The sequence below is a fragment of the Coregonus lavaretus genome (assembly GCF_964263955.1).
Source record: "Coregonus lavaretus genome assembly, chromosome: 3".
Taxonomy (NCBI): Eukaryota; Metazoa; Chordata; class Actinopteri; order Salmoniformes; family Salmonidae; genus Coregonus; species Coregonus lavaretus.
Window position 1 is genome coordinate 67,064,726 of NC_139990.1, and position 15,557 is coordinate 67,080,282.

At 46.4% G+C, this 15,557-nt stretch overlaps 1 pseudogene across 1 annotated transcript; it reads right to left on the minus strand.

The window, feature by feature from the left end:
• Positions 1 to 4,408: 4,408 nt before the first annotated feature.
• On the minus strand, positions 4,409 to 15,305 carry LOC311108555 (annotated as a pseudogene). The gene is made up of 2 exons: positions 14,271 to 15,305; positions 4,409 to 5,493 (listed from the first exon to the last, which is right to left on the minus strand). The product of its transcript is annotated as an uncharacterized misc_RNA (transcript).
• Between the last annotated feature and the right edge of the window lie 252 nt (positions 15,306 to 15,557).

The following is a 15,557-nucleotide window of genomic DNA, read 5'->3' on the forward strand; positions in this document are numbered from 1 at the left end:
TGTTTTTTTTGTCATATTAAATATTCTGTCTTACCTTGATGAAGAAGCATTCACTGGTTGTGTCCTCACTCAGCCCCGTTAAGGATGGTAACAGCAGAGGGGTTAAAGGTGAGGCAGTGGCCCCCTTCTTTCACTGTAATGCGGGGTCAGAGTGCCAACCTGTACTGTCGTTTCGAGGCCACGTCCTACGGGGTGGACTGGTTCAAGATGGAGGGGGCCGAGAAGGTCCCCATCCCAGATTCAGCGGGGCAGACGTCCCTGGTGATAACCGAGGTGTCCGTGGAGGATGCCGGTGTGTATTACTGCGAGGTCAACGTCCTACACAGAGATCCAGAGCGAGGGAACGGCACAAAGCTCATTGTCCTGGGTAAGACAGAAACAAATTAGCCTGGTCCCAAATCTGTTTGTGCTACCTTGACAACTCATAAGGCCATTTCTTGGCATGATGACTGTAAGTCGCTTTGGATAAAAGCGTCTGCTAAATGCCATATTATTATTATTATTATTATTATTATTATTATAATGACCATAGGATTAAGCATTAAAAATAATCTGGGGCCAGGCTAAGAACTAGCTCTGATAAGAAATAAATGCATCCGCCTTTATTCTTGGAATGTCTTCTTGTAACTCATTAGAGTTTCTCATCATTATTTCTGTCTTTGTAGGTATTGTTGTTGTTGTTGTCATTGTTGTAATTGTCTCTCATTTGTATCCTTTGAGCATTTGTTTGAACCCAAATGGTTAGCAGGGAGACAATTACATTTAAACCAGTGGGCTATGCATCACCATAAAAAGGCCTAACCAAGCTCAAATCTATAAAAATTCTAGCCATGTGGAAATTTCCTTTCCGTTCATCTTTTTGCCTGAGTGGTTTCGTGACAGATCCAGATACAATCACCCCGGCACAATGCATTGTGGATTCTATTGATCTTTGCAGGGAATTGAAACTCACCACAGAACAAGGCAAAGAGGCATCGTGAAATTATTATGTGCAAACCCCTCATGCGAAAGAGAAGGTTCCTCCCAGCGTTTCTCCAGTGGGGTGCACGTTACAGAGTCCTGCACCATTTACAGAACCATGACTGTGTCATTTTGCCACAACTGTATTACCAACATGGTCTGAATAGAATATGTCAAAATAGTGAAATATAACATACAGTATAACTACTATGGATAAATGTTAACAATCTGACATATTTCTAATGAGCGGCAGGTAGCCTAGTGGTTAAGAGCGTTGGGCCAGTAACCGAAAGGTTGCTGGTTTGAATCCCCGAGCTTACTAGGTGAAAAATCTGTCTTTGTGCCCTTGAGAAAGGCACTTAATCCTAATTGCTCCTGTAAATTGCTCTGGATAAGAGCATCTGCTAAATGATGACAAAATGTAATAAGATAGATGGTATTGCATCACCTGCTTCCCATTTCTCCTCCTGCCCCTACTAGCACCCCCCTCTGTGCCCCAACTCCTCCTCCAGGTCCCCTCGGACCCCCAGACTGACCAGTGGGCTCTCCTCTGTGTCACTGGTGGGTTCCACCCACACCACCTCACCCTAACCTGGACCCACCAGAGTGGAGAAGATAGCCTCCACCGCTTTGTTGGCAGCAACTGCACCATTCACCCTGCCCACCCTCAAATCAACCAATCACACAGCCTGATTCCGAAGCTCTCAACTCCTAATTGGATGGGAGAGTGTTTCCAGGTGACGGACAGCTCCAGAAAGGAAGTGTACGTAATCAGTGTGCTGTCCCTCCCCCAGCGGGGGTCTGTGGATGCTGGGGTCTCCTACACCTGTAGTGTGCAGGATCACCCTGCACTGGACTCATCCCTGTCTGCCTCCTTCTCCTGGGGTGAGCTTTAGTTAACACTACTGAGAGGCTGTATATTTCACTAGGCTATTTCTCATATGGCTCAAATATCTATTCACAGCCAACAGCTTGCATGGCAAATTTGATAAGGTTTTCCTTATCAAATTTTATACAGCTGTGCTTCCACTACACACAGCTTCAGTCAATCATGGGCATTTAACGACTGCAAATTGAATTCACCCTCAGGTCTGTCATCATTGTGTGAGGTCCATAACTGTATACCTTAACCCTAGGTTAAGTTTGCATTGCCTTTTTGTCTACGCTTACAGACGCAGCCCCCAATGAGGTGATTGGATGCTTGAATATCCTTAAGATCTGTGTCCTCTGTGGAGTGACTGTGGTGTTTTCCATTGCAGGTAAGTGCTGTATGGTCACACTCACAAGATCTCACAAGGATCATGGGAAATGGAGTCATGGAAATAATTGTATGTCTTGAGCATCAGTCAATTGAGTTGTTTTAGATATCATCTTTGTCTCCACAGCACTGACAATTTTGTGTGAAAAAAAAGACCTTGTGTCCTATGTACGGTAAGTACACACACACACACACACACACACGCATGCATACACCCACATCTGTTTAGCTATCCAACATTGTGAGAAAAAGTCAACACTAACACACAATCCATATTTGTCCAAATTAATGTTTTCCAGCAAATAAAGGGAGAAAACAAAGGATCTGAACACACCAAGAGCATCCGATTTTCTGCTAAATCACTTCCTTAATTAATAGGCTACCCACAACAGCTTCTATACTGATCTTTATTGCATGGTACATTTCCTGATCAGATGGCACACTTTTTAGGACAATGAGTATGCTGGGTTTTTACTGAGGGACTTTCTTTGGGGACCAGGAGTTTTATCTATAAGCACATGCCACAGCACTGTTTTAAAAACTAACTCTACTCTCTCTCACTTTTCCCCCTTGATGTATATTCTCCCCTGCTCACACATTCTGTAACATCCCCCAATCATGATGCAACACTGATGCTATGTGAAACTTTAGGTCTATATTGCATGTTGAAGGGAATCCTTCTTCTGCCATTTTGCAATCGTGTCAAGTGCTACTGTGCTTCTGAATGCTTTTATTAGTCATACTGTACTCTACTGTCAAAATGAATGTCTCATGGATGGTGTGGCTGTCAAATAGATATATGCAATAATCAACTCAACCTCTGTTGGAGCATAATTATTGAATAACCAGATTTTAAAAAGTCAAGGCACTTCCTGGTATGAAAGTATTGATTCTATGGGTTTATGTTGGTGGTGTGGGCTTTCCTTGCACGTGTTACAGGTACTGTACAGCAGCGTGCTGTAAAGTATACATGCACCACCCATGATACGTAATCAGTGAAAATAGTCTCTGTGTAAATATTTGAGAGGCTCATCAATTATCATGAGTTACACTGTATGAGGAATTATGTCTGAAGGCATGGTCATCATGTTAAACATGTTATGACTCCAAAACAGTAGCTAGAACCAAAGAGCCACAACAACCTGATTCTGTTAAAGTATTCCATTGCCAACCTTTTTGCTTGTAATTGTGTAACCAATTCAATGCTGTTGAACTATTATAGTGTTTTTGTTCCTGTAATTCACAAAATGAACATGGTTTTATTTCAACATAAATATCTTTATTTGGTCCCACAATCAAACAATGACGGTCCCACGTTAGAGCTGTATACAAAATGGGACAGTGAGTCCACATTCATTTCACGAAGCCAATAATAGTAATCTATGGACACAATGAATCACACATACACACAAAATCCCTCATTTACGCATGTGTGCTCATGCATACACACACACACACACACACACACACACACACACACACACACACACACACACACACACACACCAACTCTGCTCAGTGCTCAAATTCAGTTGAATAGCTAGCACACACAGCGCATACTGTATCATCGTTCCTTTTCAACCATATGCAATCATACTGTGACACTTGTTTGTGGTGCTCATCTCTCAGTGCTGAGAGATGTTGTTCTGATGTCTCTCTCAGATGTTAGAGTCGTTGTTCTCTACAATTGAGATCACCATAACTGCTCCCAGTTGTGTAAACGGGTTTCAACCTTGTGAAATACAATTTTCAACAATGTTGAACAAAAACATTTGACCTTAATCAATTATCATTTTCTGTTCTGTTTGCCTATCTTGTCAGGCAACCCAATACAACAAATTAACTCTCAAACTTATTTCATGCACTGTCACAGTAGGTGTGTACTTATAATACATAATTGGTAATGATGCACTTGATTACAGCTAACTGCAGCAAGACAGTAACTCCCTATTGTGAGCCCTTGTTTTGTGTCTCTCAGGAGGAAGACAGGCTCCGTATCTGCCATATCCTGTCTCTAATCTAAGAAGGAAGTTTGCCCGCCAATGATCAAACAGAGACGCAGATACAGTAAATGACAGTCTCTCCCGTCTCACATGTAAAAACATAAACATCAGAGCACTCATATCCTGCCTCTAGGCATGAGGAGCACAACATCTCATTTCAGTTAATACAGGCCCTATTCAATTAGCTTCAGATAGCATTCATCTCCACTTGTTTGGGTCCCTTATCTTTCTGAGGCTCACTCATTCCCTTCCGAGGGGACCAGTGGATATGACAGCCACAGAACACACACTTGGCCAGCCTGATTCTGGCCCCCTGCAGCATACTCCCTAGGGTCCCTCTGACGGCCGAAGAGGAGAAGTAGAAGATGAAGGGGTCCATGCAGGCGTTGAAGGTGCTGCAGAGCAAGGCCATGTCCCTCCAGTCTGGGTTCTTCCTGGTTATGAAGCCCACGATATGGGAGACGTTGTAGGGGCCAAAGCAGAAGGCAAACACCAGCAGTGTCCCCAGAGCCAGGCCGATAGCACGGAGGCGTCTTCGGCGCCCGATGTGGGGCAGGCCGGAGAGGATGCGGATGAAGTTGATGTAGCAGAAGCTGCAAATGAGGAAAGGTACACAGAAAAGAACCAGGCAGAGCTCCAGACGCACAGGCAGGAGGATCGCCAGTTGCTTCTCGCTGAAGTCCTCATAGCACACATTCCTGGAAGACACAATGTTGTCGCCGTCACCAATGTTGGAGACATTGGTGAATTCGTAGACGTTGGAAGAGTTGGTTGTGGAACTGAGGGAGTCTTGCGGTGGGTTGTAGTAGGGCATGATGACGACGATGCTCAGGTGGAGGATGGAGAAGGCCCAGATAAATACACTGGCCAACACGGCGTACAGGGGCCGGCGCTTCAACGTGTGCTGGATGGGGAAGGCCACGCCCAGGTAGCGCTCCACACTGACCGCTGTCAGGAATAAGGTGCTGACGTAGATGGTCATGTAGAAGAAGAAGCCAGATAAAGGACAGAGGATGTAGGGTAGACTCCAGGTCATATCGTCCGTGACTTCCTGCATCTTGAAGGGCAGGAAGAGCAGGAAGAGGAGGTCCGAGATGGTCAGGTTGAGGAGCAGAATGTCAATGGGCTTGGCTTTCTGCCTCACCTTCTTGCTGAAGGTGTAGAAGGCCACAGCGTTGGCCGGGAGGCCCGTCAAAAAGGTGATGAGGTAGACGGACAGACACAACGCAGTGTGGCACTCCTGCATGGTGGCCTCGGCGGTGGGTACAGTCACTGGAAGGCACGGGGAGCAAGATCTGTCACATCATCTCAGTGCAGTCTGGGGGGGATGAAAGCGTTGCAGCGCAAGGGGCTTGATCTGTCAGACAGTCTGAGGCTTCAGAGGCGAAGGCTGCTTTTTGGGTCAACAGCCTGGAACAAACCCGGTTAGACAGCGTGGTTTTCCTGTCCCAGACAATAAAACCAACTCATCATCTCTTCAAGGGTCTGCTGACAAGAGAGGATAGAAGGAGATTACAACACGGCGCATTACGGTTTCTGCCTTTTGGTACTCACTACTTACCCCTTTTAAGTATGCCAAGTGAAGGGTGTAATTGAAACAGAACATCTGTGTGCTCAATCATGACAATACAATACTAGCAGATGAGATAGAGTTCAGATTATTGTGAATTTTATGCAAAATAACTACAATAAAACCAAACACTCGGAAAGGCAATATGGTCAGTGTCTGTTGGGAACTGACTGTAAACCTTTTGATTTTATGAGCATCTGGGTTTTGTGTAATGTGATGACTCAGGATGTGTGTGTCTGGCACATGGTTCTGTATACAAACTGTCTCAACACTGCATTGTTGCTTCCTGTGTCGTCGTTATAATATTGTCTTATCATTGGATGGACACCTGTTCTTCTTATACACACAAACACGGGACAGCTTGTAAAGATATTGGCGCTTATGTCCACAAACGGGCAATGCGTGGTCCTAGCTGCTACCATTCATTATTCTAGTTAGTACAAACAGTCTTTTAATTTCCTGTTCTTAAACATCTCCAATAGGTCAACAATGGATTAAACAATCTCTGACATCATCAAAGGGAAGTCATAAACACAGCACCTCACAATTAAGAAAAAGCTTTAACTCATTCTACCACAACCAGGGACAGAGTAGCCCTATAGTCTTGTTCACCAGCCTTGTGCCGTGAGGTTGTCACTACTCAGGTCAAGCATTCAAGAGAGTTATCATAGTGTGTCCGCACTGAACTGAGCTAAGAAAAACTAATACTAAGATATCTTATTATCTTACCCTCCATGTACTTCCAGCATCAAATCAAAGTCAGTATAATAAGGTATGTAGGTAAGGCATGACCGTAGGAGAAAGTTAAACAAACATTAATTCCTTGTATTGACCAATGACTGACTAATATACTGTACGTGTGGGAAATTCCTCACTCACACTTTTACTGGCAGACATGATGACAGTGGAGGATTGCCAGCAAGTCAAAGAACTCGCTGATCTCTTTGCCAACTCTTGACATTGTTTTGTACTTTTTCTACCGTAGATAGCTACAGTATTTCGTCCCACTGTGACCGGGACTGACCGCTGGAACACAAACAGTCTCTTGCACTGACTCTCTGCACCTTACCACACATGCTTATACATAAGCTCAAACTCAAACACATACATAGCCGTGGGAAGTAGGTGCTGCAGCACGCCCTGAAAAATCGGAATAAAAAAAATTACAAAAGAAATCTCAGCACCCCTATCCCTAAACTACTTCCCACGGCCACGCACACGCGCACACACACACACACTCAAACACACACACACACACTCGATGACTGCTGCTACTGGAATACTATTTATTATTACTGCACAATGTCTATTTATTTATGTTGTTGCATTGTCGAGAGGTGAACATGCAAGTAAGCATTTCATTGCACTGTGTACTCCATGTAGGCCTACAGTATATCATGTGTATATGACGAAAAAACGAATTTGACTTGAATTTATTGTAGATTAAATAACCTTTTTGAAGTAGCAAAATAGAAATAGAGAAAAAATCTTACCTCATTCCACCGTGGATATCCTGTAAGGTCAAATAATCAGATAGAAACCGCTGCTATCTCCAGCGCTCTCCAAGCATGGTTTCCGTAGTAACACTGTCCTGCGATAGAAGCTGGATGGTCTTAGGGCTAAGGGCTTTGAGGAACCGGCTTGTCTGCTCTGTTGGTTAATAGATGTAGACTGTTATCTGGCCTTGACTGTGCCGGCCTCTTGATTAAGGGAGAAAGAGAGGAGGAGGAAGAAAACAGTGCATGAGGGAGAAAAGTGACTCACGTCCATTATACGCATCCTACAGCAGTATGACTAACTAAACATTGACTGTGGTGGTGCGAGTTCATTCTTTAATTCTGTAGGCTAACCGCAGTGGAAAATCCCGCAACAGAATAATACCCACTCATACTGACAAATATGGTCAAAATATTTATTTAGTTCTCCTACTTGTTTATCGTGTTTGTCATCATTATTGGTGGTGGGACATTTCTTAACAAAAAGGCAGACACAAAAAGACACTTGTATCATTATTATGGAAGGTGAATGATGTTGTTACCGGATCTGGTTGCAAATACAGGAAAAGTACCCAATCAGGTTGCCAATAGAGGAAAGGTGCTCAATATCAAAAGTCATTTGTAGATAATGTATAGTAAGTACACAGGTGAGAGCAACTGGTTTCAACCCAGATTTGGTCCTAAACTAAAGAAGACGATCATGAAAAAAACATTGACAATTGAAATGAAAGCTTTTCTCCTCTTTCCTATTTGTAGACTCTTATAAAGTACACCAAAAGTCAACCTTTTGAAGTGAGATTATGTTATGTTAATTGGTGCGATACACTATTCAAGTGAGCAGATTATTTTAAACACTTCACATTATAGGGCTTATTGTTTTCAAACAGTGAGTCAATTGTGGATTGTATGCTGACCTTTTGACCTGCCTCCTTAGAATTTACTGCAATCATTGATTCTGATTTAGCTAGAAGATTACTTCTCAGAGTTTTTTTCACTTCTCAAAGACATCAGAGCAAAGTGCACATATAGTACACTGCCTTCAGAAAGTATTCACACCCTATCACGCACTGACTCAGGGGACTCTTATATGATGAGTCAGGGTGTGAATGTTCTATGTTAGTATTTCTATGTTTCAGTCTAGGGATTGTATGTCTATGTTTGGCCGGGTGTGATTCCCAATCAGAGACAGCTGTTGCTCGTTGTCTCTGATTGGGGATCATACTTAGGCAGCCTATTGGCACTAGTTAGTTGTGGGATCTTGTTCTGTGTTTAGGCTAGTTTTGTGTTCAGCCTTTGGACTTCACGTTTCGTTTGGTTTGTTGTTTTGTCGTGTGTTTATTCGTTGTAAATAAACATGTATGCATATCACGCTGCGCCTTGGTCTGACCCGTCCTTAAACTAACAAGACAGAAGATCCCACCAAACACGGACTAAGCAGCGTGCCCAGGAGGACCGAACACCCTGGACACAGGTGGGGAAGATGTGGTCGTGGGAGGAGATATTTGCGGGGAAAGGACCATGGGCGAAGGTAGATGCCCAGGCAGGAGAGGAGCAACGGCAACACAGAGGACGCCGGTCGAGGAGGAAGCCCGAGAAGCAGCCCCAATAACATTTTGGGGGGGGGCACAGGGGGTGGTTGGCGGAGCCTAGTTTCAGAGCAGAGCCAACTCCCCGTGCTCACGCCAGGAAGCGTGTGACTGGGCAGGCTCCGTGTTATGCGGAGCTACGTACTGTGTCACCAGTGCGCCGGCACAGTCCTGTACGTCCTGTGCAAGCACCACGCACGTGCTGTGCGAAAATGGGCATCCAGCCAGGACGGGATGTGCCGGCTCAACGCTCCTGGTCTCCAGTACGCCTCCTCGGTCCCGCATATCCTGCGCCGGCTCTACGTACTGTATCGCCAGTGCGCGTGCACAGCCCAGTGCGTCCTGTGCTAATGCCTCACACGTACTGTGTGGAAGTAGGCATCCAGCCAGGACGGGTTGTGCCAGCTCTCCGTTCCAGACCTCCAGTCCGCCTCCACAGTCCGGTACGGCCCGTTCCTGCTCCCCGCACCAAGCCAGTGGTGCGTGTCGCCAGCCCGGTACGGCCCATTCCTGCTCCTCGCACCAAGCCAGTGGTGCCTGTTCCCAGTCCGGCCCGGCCTGTTCCTGCTCCTCGCACCAAGCCATTGGTGCGTGTCGCCAGTCCGGCCCGGCCTGTTCTTGCTCCTCGCACCAAGAAAGTGGTGCGTGTTCCCAGTCCGGCCCAGCCTGTTCCTGCTCCTCGCACCAAGCCAGTGGTGCGTGTCGCCTGTCCGGCCCGGCCTGTGCCTGCTCCCCGCACCAAGACAGTGGTGCGTGTCGCCAGCACGGTACGGCTCGTTCCTGCTCCCCGCACCAAGCCAGTGGTGGGTGTCGCCAGCCCGGTACGGCCCGTTCCTGCTCCTCGCACCAAGCCAGTGGTGCCTGTTCCCAGTCCGGCCCGGCCTGTTCCTGCTCCTCGCACCAAGCCATTGGTGCGTGTCGCCAGTCCGGCCCGGCCTGTTCTTGCTCCTCGCACCAAGAAAGTGGTGCGTGTTCCCAGTCCGGCCCAGCCTGTTCCTGCTCCTCGCACCAAGCCAGTGGTGCGTGTCGCCTGTCCGGCCCGGCCTGTGCCTGCTCCCCGCACCAAGCCAGTGGTGCGTGTCGCCAGCCCGGTACGGCCCGTTCCTGCTCCCCGCACCATGCCAGTGTTGCATGTCGCCAGCCCGGTACGGCCTGCTCCTCGCACCAAGGCAGTGGTGCGTGTTCCCAGTCCGGCCCGGCCTGTTCCTGCTCCTCGCACCAAGCCAGTGGTGCGTGTCGCCAGTCCGGCCTGGCCTGTTCCTGCTGCTCGCACTAAGCCAGTGGTGCGTGTTCCCAGTCCGGCCTGGCCTGTTCCTGCTCCTCGCACCAAGCCAGTGGTGCGTGTCGCCAGTCCGGCCCGGCCCGTTCCTGCTCCTCACACCAAGCCAGTGGTGCGTGTCGCAAGTCCGGCCCAGCCCGTTCCTGCTCCTCGCACCAAGCCAGTGGTGTGTGTCGCCAGTCCGGCCCGGCCCGTTCCTGCTCCTCGCACCAAGCCAGTGGTACGTGTTCCTAGTCCGGTCCGGCTCGTGCCTGCTCCTCGCACCAGACAGTGGTGCGTGTGTCTAGTCCGGCATGGCCCGGCACAGTGGTGCGTGTGCCTGATCCGGCACCGGTCAGCTGCTCCACTCCGGAGCCAGAGCAGTCCGCTCCACCGGTGCCTGATCCAGTTCCGGTCAGCTGCTCCACTCCAGAGCCAGAGCAGTCCGCTCCACCGGGGTCTAGTCCAGCTCTGGTCAGCGGCTCCACTCCGGAGCCAGAGTAGTCCGTTCCACCAGTGCCTAATCCAGTTCCGGTCAGCTGCTCCACTCCGGAGCCAGAGCAGTCCGCTCCACCGGGGTCAAGTCCAGCTCCGGTCAGCGGCTCCACTCCGGAGCCAGAGCAGTCCGCTCCACCGGTGCCAAGTCCAGCTCCGGTAAGCGGCTCCACTCTGGAGCCAGAGCAGTCCGCGCCACCGGGGTCCAGTCCAGCCTTTTAAAAAAACATAGCTAATATGGCTGACTTGCTTAAACAAATGTGGTTTCTAATGACAATTGAGATGTACAAACTATGGCATAAGGGAACGATGAGCGGATAAGAGGCAATCCGTAATTTCGATTAAGACATTAATGAGCGAGCTAGGACGGACATAGTCAATATAACTATTTGTTCAGCACTTTTGAAATGTACAGCGACAGAATTCAGAACATGGGCCGTTCTTACAGTATTCTGCCTGCACACCAAGTCAGAACCGTAGGATAAATAAAGGGGGCATATAAGCAGACAATGAAAGCTCTTACAATATTTGATGATTACATTTCTTTAAAACAGGCTATAGGCTACATGTGCACCACCAAGTCAGAACAGTTGTGAGGGGGAAAGGCACCAAATTATTACGGTGAGGCACATGGGCTACTAACAGCTTACTACACAACATACACAGTATTACTTTCTTAGCTACAGTATACATATCTCCCAGGCATATTACATCATTTATGCAGCAGAATACAAAACATTTTTGGACTCACCTTGTTGTGCTGTGTTCACTTGAACAGGAAGGTGGTGCGGCGGTCCTTCTTGTGGGCAGATTTTGTCATCAAACCTTGTCATCAAAGTGTCATTCTCTGGATTTATGGTGCTTTCAAGACAACTGGGAAAAAAACAAGGTCAAATCATGATATCAGTGATTTTCAGGTCGGACCTCTAGAAAGAGGCCAGAGTTTCCGACTTGGAATTCCGAGTTGGATGACCGTTCAAAACGTATTTTCCCAATGGGAGCTCGTTTTTTTCTCAGTTCCCAGTTGTCTTGAACTCACTGAAGTCTGAAATGTCCCACTTCCAAGTTTCCAGTTGTTTTGAACACGGCAGAAGTCATGCTGGAATGACAGCATGGCCAATATATTCAACCTTTTCTGGCCCATGGTGTTTTATGTGAATGTTTATCCTTTTAAGCTAGGAAAATAAATCCTTAAACCCAGACTTGGACCACACCCCCTTTCCACCGAATACCAGGCTAGTGATTACTTTGCAACGCTTGCAGTTAGCAACTGATTCCTTCCAAACCACTCATTGTTGAATTTGCGATTTCCAACTTGTTGTGTAATGTTTATGTCCAATGGCCGATGAGCACCGATACATTTTATCTATAATTTATCATCATATGACAAGGATTGAAAAGGATTTGCCAGTAGATTGTCAACTTGATTCATGATGATGACCGCTTGTTTAGCTTGCTAGCTAAGATTTTGAAAGTATGATGTTGACATGATCAGTCCAATCAAAGCTACGGTAGATATAACGTGATTTGACGTCATTTTATCTGTGGCCAATGACCTTGAGCCTTCTTGGATGTGCACTTCTAATGTAACTCTATGGCAGCACCAACGGGGCTTGAACTTTCTAGCTCTCCCTGTAGATTTTGCAGTGATGTAGTGTCCCCATGAGTGACAGAACACTGAGCCAATTACGGCACAACTAGAGAACATTACCAACCCCTACGCTCTGTATTTTCCGCTGGCTGCCCCACCACCACAGAAAGCCCTGAGCTAGGCTGAACCACCTGCATTTTGGAGCTGTCTTACTCAAGAAAGCAAAAAAGAGACTGTTTTTTTTTTTACATTGTTTACAAACTGATATGTGACACATATTAATGCCAAAATAACATGCAAAACAGGCATGCCCCACCTGCCCTGAATGACAGGTCGCCACTGGTCCTTTATAACACAGTTTGCCAGAGAGGATGGAAACAGCTCAGGGATTTCACTGTGAGGCCAATGGTGACTTTAAAACCATTACAGAGTTTAATGGCTGTAATAGGAGAAAAGTGAGGATGGCTCAACAACATTGTAGTTACTCCACAATACTAAACTAAGCCAATTGTCATGGAAATTCAACACATGGACACGTCAATCTTAAATGAATCATTGTTTATTAACAGCATGCTGGAGAGGTCACAGTCAAACTTAGATGCATAAAGTACCGGTCTGAAGTGAGCTCCCCCAGGGCAGTCCCGTTAGTTCTCTTATATACAGTACTTACACAGACAGGTAATATTTGCATGATTTAGCTTATTCATTATTCATAATTAATTCATCATCAATGTTTGGTTCATGAATGTGACTGGCGCCGTCTCTTATCTTAACTTATAGAACATATTCTGGGCGTTCTGCCAGATGGTCCTAAAGAGGGGGTCATGTGCAATGATTACATCAAGCTTGTGACTCTACAAACGTTGTTGGATACATTTGCTGTTTGTTTTGGTTGTGTTTCAGATTAGTTTGTGCCCAATAGATATGAATGTTAAATCATGTATTGTCTAATTTTGGTGTCACTTTTATTATGAATAAGAATATAATATGTTTCTAAACACTTATACATTAAACTGCTTTCTGACTGTACTGCATGATTGTAGCAGGTTTACTAACTCGTTAGTTCTAGTTGCTATGTTGACTATGAGGTGACAATGATGAAGGCTGTGTGTAGCGGTTAGCAGTTATGATATGAAGGTTTGGCTTGGAAAGGTTTTTTGCCTGGTCTGACAGCTGATGTGTTATGCACTGAAGTCCACAAGTGAAGGGAAAAGGTCAGAGGAGGAGAGCACGTAGATAGTTGCGAGAAGGAATGATATATACAACGAGCAAGGTGATCATGCTGTCTTTATATGGCTGCTATGAAAGTGAACTGTTTGCATGTGATCAGGGGTGTATTCATTCCGCCGATTCTGTTGCAAACGGAATGAAAAGGGATAAACATACCTGAATTTGTCCAATAGAAGCTCTCATTTGCAACTGTTGGATTAATGATTATACCCTAGGTCAGCTAGATGCAGGCAAGAGTGTGCAAGGTGGTATTGAATGTGTCACTGTCTGTCACCTTGATTACTCAAAATTCTCTCAACCTGTGAACAAATTTGTAAACTTTCATTCATAGGCTTGGTTGTGGTAACATCATGATGGGTATAAGTAAAATTTGAGTATTATGTAGTAGCCTAAACCTATCGATGTTACATTGGGCTGTGTGAATGGAATATGATTGACAATCCTCTAATATGATGTAATAGAAATAAGGCCATGCTCATAAAAAAAGAAAATCCTCCCTCATCCTAAATGGCACCGACCGCCACTGATTCATGTATAGGCTACTTATAGAGACAGATAGCATATTCCTCAGTCTTTTCCATAAGAACCTAAGTGCAATAAATACATTGAACAGGCTAGCATTTAGCTTACTTATGTAGCTAGCATGTAGCATGTGTAGCATATGGCTTGACAACACACTATAACAGGGGTGTCAAGCTAAATTCATGGAGGGCCTAGTGTCTGCAGGTCTTTGGTTTTTAAGACATAGACAACCAGGTGAGGGGATTTCTTTACTAATTAGTGACCTTAATTCATCAATCAAGTACAAGGGAGGAGTGACAACCCACAGACACTTGGTCCTCTGTAGAATGAGTTTGACACATGTTCTCTATAAGGAGCTGTCATTGGTGCTTGGTTTGCTCTCCTTCTGAGTTCTGGAGCAGAACAACAGGTGGCAGTAGAGAGCCTTACGGCAGCAGCACAACCCCTGCACCCTCTCCACCAGGCTCTTCAGGAAGAGGTGGAAGGTACCCCTGAGGGCCGACGAGGAGAAGTAGAAGATGATGGGGTCCAGGCCGGCGTTGACGGTACTGGACAAGAGCGCGTCCACCCGCCAATCGGGACTCTTCCAGTTGACGAAGCCCACTGTGTGTGACAGGTTAAAAGGTGCGAAGCAGACAATGAACACTAGCAGGGTCCCCAGAGACAGGCCGATGGCCCGCTGACGTTTCTTGGGGTTGATGCTGGGCAGCTGAGAGAGGATCCGGATGAAGTTGATGTAGCAGAAGCAGCAGATGAAGAAAGGTACACAGAATAGAACCAGGAAGAGCTCCAGACGGACAGGTATCAGAACCTGCAGCTGCTCTTGGGTGAAATTCTTGTAACACACGTTCCCTTTCAAAGGGACTGTCCAGGTGGTGTTGGGATGGTCTAAATATTGAATGATGTAGACGATACTGATGTGCGCCATGGAGATCGCCCAGAAGAAGACGCTAGCCACCGTGGCATACAAAGGCCGTCTTTTGAGTTTGTACTTGATGGGAAAGGCCACCCCCAGGTAGCGTTCAACACTGATGGCGGTCAGAAATAAGGTGCTGTTGTAAATGGTGGTGTAGAAGACGAAGCTGGTCAATGGACACAGGAACTGGGGCATGTTCCATTTCATGCAGTCCGCCGCCTCTATGATCTTGAAGGGCAGGAAGAGCAGGAAGAGGAGGTCCGAGATGGTCAGGTTGAGGAGCAGGATGTTGATGGGCATGGCTTTCTGCCTCACCTTCTTGCTGAAGGTGTAGAAAGCCACAACATTGGCAGGGAGTCCAATCAGGAAGGTGATGATGTAGAACACTAGCACCAGGATGCTGTGGCCATATGTTTCCATGACTTCCTTCTTAGACAGAATTCTGCAAAAGAGGAAGGATACAGACAATGAGCTAATGTTTGCGTTAGCTAATGCAGGTACTCAATCTGGGGTCAATTCAGCATAGATAGTCAGTAAAGGTGTGAAGCAATTAAAGAAAACTGAGTCAGTGTCACTAGTTTGTATACAGAATTTCACACGAAGGTTGAATTCAGTCACAAGGATGGCTACAATGGGTGTGATGCAATTGGTTAACAAAGCCATGTAATTCTG